This window comes from Cannabis sativa, chromosome 3 (genome assembly GCF_029168945.1).
Source record: "Cannabis sativa cultivar Pink pepper isolate KNU-18-1 chromosome 3, ASM2916894v1, whole genome shotgun sequence".
NCBI lineage: Eukaryota > Viridiplantae > Streptophyta > Magnoliopsida > Rosales > Cannabaceae > Cannabis > Cannabis sativa.
Window position 1 is genome coordinate 53,391,242 of NC_083603.1, and position 4,648 is coordinate 53,395,889.

At 25.9% G+C, this 4,648-nt stretch overlaps 1 long non-coding RNA gene across 1 annotated transcript; it reads right to left on the bottom strand.

Annotated features, from left to right (window-relative positions):
* Nucleotides 1-1,977: 1,977 nt before the first annotated feature.
* Nucleotides 1,978-3,313, bottom strand: LOC115709015 (uncharacterized). Its single transcript, XR_004010141.2, has 2 exons — nt 2,358-3,313; nt 1,978-2,245 (listed from the first exon to the last, which is right to left on the bottom strand). It is a non-coding gene; the product is annotated as an uncharacterized LOC115709015 (long non-coding RNA).
* Between the last annotated feature and the right edge of the window lie 1,335 nt (nt 3,314-4,648).

Below are 4,648 nucleotides of genomic sequence, written 5' to 3' on the forward strand. Positions count from 1 at the left end.
ATTGTCGCCGAAAAAATTATCGAAAAAATCACCAAGAAACTGGTTTTTTTTCTTCATCAAGAAACCAATTTCTTGACGAAGAAACTAGTTTCTTGGTAATTTTTATTGTATTTTTTTTTTCTATTTGGTTGATTGATGAAACTGGTTTCAATTATTTTCAGTGTATATCATTTTTGTTTTGTTTTCATAATCTTTATTATTGTTGTGTAACAAAATTAGTTCCTTAATGAAGAAACCATTTTCTTGGTGAAGAAACCAGTTTCTTGATGAAAAAACCACTTTCTTGGTGATTTTTCTAATGATTTTGCTGGCGACAATGCCAATTCTGACGACTTTTTTTACGTCGGCAATAATTCCGGTAATTTTTCCAACACCAGGAACTAGTCCGGCAACTTTTTCGGCACCGACATCAAACTCCAGAATAGTCGTCAGACTTGGCATTGTCACCGGTAAAATTACCGGAAAAATCACTAAAAGAAACCAGTTTATTGGTGATTTTTCCAGCGACAATGCTAATTCTGACGATTTTTTCAGCGCCGACAACAACTCCGGTGACTTTTTGGCACCGGCGACTACTCCGATGACTTTTTCGGTGCCGACAGTAAACTCCGGTGACTTTTCCAGCACGAGTGACAACTTTGGCAATCACTATAGTTTTATTTGTTTTATTTTTTTAAAAAAAAATAAATTTGAAGGGAATTTTAATATTTTTTATGGTAATTTAATTAAGTTTTTATTTTTTTTTAATTTTAAATTCAGATTTCTTTTAATGTTTTATATGGTTTTTTTTAGAAAAAAAAAATCATATTTTTAGTTTGATTGGTTAGATAATGTCATATTTAGTGGTATTTACTTTTTATGCCATATTTATCATAACCTTAATAATTTTTCCCTTATTTTTAAAAATAGCCCCTTTAAAAGGCCATTATCATCTTCTTACTCCTTATTACTCTAGAAAATATCAATTTCCACTTTTACATTATTGTTATTTTTGAGAAAATAATTATCTCTTGTAATTTTTGTAAAACCTAAATTAAATATAAAGGTTTACATCCCAATCTAGGCCTTATGAAAATATCCATAAATTAAAATATATTTTTTTTTTCAAAACAAAGTGTAAATCCCAATTTGAAACTTTTGTGGTATTTTTGCTAAGTTAGGCTTTGGACCTAAAACAATATTATTTCTCCGTTATTTTTGGAGAAAATCAAAATTTAAAAGTTACATAAAACTGATTTTCGGTCCAACTTTGACCCCTTGCAAAAACTTTAATTACGAATCATTTTGGCTAAAACTAATAGAAAGTAAAACTAGAAAATTCCCAATTTACTATCCATCCAATAAACCTCATGTGAAAATAAACCTCATGTGAAAAAAAAAAAAAAAAGAAAAAAAAAAAGTAATAATAAACCTCATGTGAAAATAAATTTTTATTCTTGAGTTATAAGTTTCACAAGTTACAAGTTTAAAACAGCCAGTAAGATAAATATCCAGTTTTCAGGGTTTTCTTACAAAAAGTATAACTCCAATCCTACTTGGAGTGTAAATTTGAAAAATTACAATGATTCTTATACATGTTGAAAACATGTCAAAAAAAAATCGTAATATTTGACTTAGCACAAAATGCTTAAAAAGTGCTCACTATACAGATACCCTAATTTACCCAAAAAAATTCCAGATTTCTAAGGTTAGGTTACAAAAATCTTCACTCAAATTCAACAATGAATTTTAACCTAAAAATTAATAGAAAACTGTATACATATTATAACTATCATGATGAGTTTTAGCCCATTAAAAATATCCAAATCATTTTTACAATCTGGGTAGTTAATCTGCCCAAAACTTTCCTAAATTTTACTCGAACTTCCAACACCCATAACTTGAGTTTTAAAGAAGCTGTTGGAGTGATTCCAAAGCTAAATCTCATGTACTCTTCGAGTAATTTAGAACCATATAAATATTTTACAAATTCAGAGGAGTAATGCTAGAATCTAACCCATTGGATGTCAGATCCAAGAACAGATTTTTACAATTCCAACAAAATAAATGAAACTCAAAAGCAGCATCCATGCATGATCAGAGCTCTAGTCTTAATATTACACATTCTAAACTACCTATAAAAATTATTACAAATCAAAAACAATCATGGATCGTAAAGAAATTATGAAAAATAACTTCTTTTGCCTCTTGAAGCTTTGATTTTGTGTTTAAGCTTACCAAATCTTGAATTCTCTTTCTTCTAACCCTATCAATACAGAACCAACCCCATTAACACCCATGAATAGCATAGAGAAGATTAGAAGAAGTTTTAGATAAAGATAATGGGAGAAATTTCAACAAAATAAAGAACCACTTACTTGACAAGAAAAACTGTAGCTTGGCGCTTCACGAATTGATTGTCAAGTATGAAGCTTTATCTTAGCTTGTTAATGGTGATATTATGAAAAATTTACCCATTAAGGCTAAAAGTTTTGGTTCAAAATCAGGGTCCCTCAATCATTTTAAACTAGATGATGGAGGAATAGCCTAGAGATAATGGAGTAGTGGATTCGATTCAATCGATTCAAAGAGAAAGAGATAGAATTACCCTCTTTAAATGCATTCGTGGGATCGCTTAATTAATAAGTAATTATTACAAATGATAAAATGAAATCATGGGTTGGAGAAGAATCAAGAGGGTCGGGATTTATATTAAGGCTAAGATGAGCCCCTACCCAAAAAAAAAAACCATCAAAAGTCACATTTCATATGCCTGATAAACGCTAAAATAATATGACTGATAACCATATCTAACCATACAGTACATATATAGAAACACAAAACCCATAAATTCAAATGAAACTAACAAGTACAGCACATCACAAACAACATTCCACTCACCAACAACACGCCACTCACAAAACGAAACACAGTTGAAAATTAAAATTCATATTCATAGATAGAGATTTGCTTTGAAAACGCTTTGATCCTCAATTTCTGGAAGAAAAGCCTTCTCGTTTGTTCCATATTATATATCTTTGAATCGACCACAAACATAAATAACATTTAATGAATAATATAAATACATACCTTCTTTCTCTCTTTCGGTCTTTATGCCTTTATATATAATCTCAAGTTCCGAACATAAATGAGGCAAAAACAAGCTTATGATATAACAGCATTAAGCCGAACAATATCATAAGCTTGCTTTTACCTCATCAATGTTCCACACTTGATCTTCCTCACCATCACCATGTTCAAAAATTCAAATGATTATTTTAGGTTTGAATGTCAATTTAACTATTATATATATAGTTGACCAAGTTTCTATATTTAAAATTTAAAATGGTAATTAAATTTATAGTTTCTTAATGACCAAGTTTCAAAACTAAAACCCTAGATTTTAGCTCCACAAAATCAATTTATACCTTTTTTATTGTTATGTCAAATTATAAAAATATCTCACACAACAATAAAAAACTAATTTTATATTATAATAATTACCATTTTAGTCTATTTTTTATTATCACATATCTTATAGTTATTATTATTATTATTATATTTTTTAAAAAATAAATCAAAAACGTTAAAAGTATATATATATATATATATTGATTAATATTTTATGTGTATGTAAATAAAATTTATAATTAATTATATTTGATTTAAGTTTTAATATTTTGTTTAGAATTTATTTTTTATTTTCTAACTTTTAAAAAATATTTTATATTTTTATAAAAAAAAATTAAAATAATAGTAAATATTAATTTATATCTTTATACTTTCTTTTATACAAAAATTATTAAAATAATTGTAAAATATGATTTTGTAGATTTATGTTTTAATAAAATATTAAAATTGAGAGAATTAAAGAGAAAATAAAAAAAAATAATTTTAAAGTAATTGATATTAATTTTCAAACCATACTTTCTACCATAAAAGTACGCATAAAACTCCTAAATTTTTCCATAATGTTAACTAGTTACTTATTACACAAATTTTCACTGTCTTATTTAGTTTTAGTTACCGAAAGGAGGGACATTACATTATATTTATATATTCATATTTCCAAAATTTTACATTATTTTCATAATTAAAATTCCACTATGAATTTATATATATACTAAACTCTAGATGTTTATTACAATCTAATTGTGCACCTACTATATATTTCTATTTGTATTATAATATACTTTATTCTTTAATTACTATAATCATTTATCTTTAATACGAGAAAAGTTTTTCTTATTAATTTATATTCTCATCTAAATATATCTAAATAATTTGTCCAAGGTTATTAACTAATATTTATTAAATAATTATATTTTTACTCTTAGTTCAAAATCTGATAATGTAAACTTTTTCATTAATTTTTTTTTATCCCAGATTTGATTTTCCATGTACTAAGTAGTAAGTAACACTAATTTTAAAAATTGGATCAATCTTTTATAACGTACAATCTTTTTCAATAAATCTTATTTATTAGTTTTTGAATTCTATTTATTATAAAGAATAATAATTGTTTCAACAAGAAAATTTTATTTTCTTACATAATAAATGTCAACTAGAATTCAAACATATTTTAGAATAGTATAATCCAACTAAAATGTTCAACAAGTCTTTGTTTTTCTCCAAAAAAAATAAAATAATAATCACACTTATTTTATAC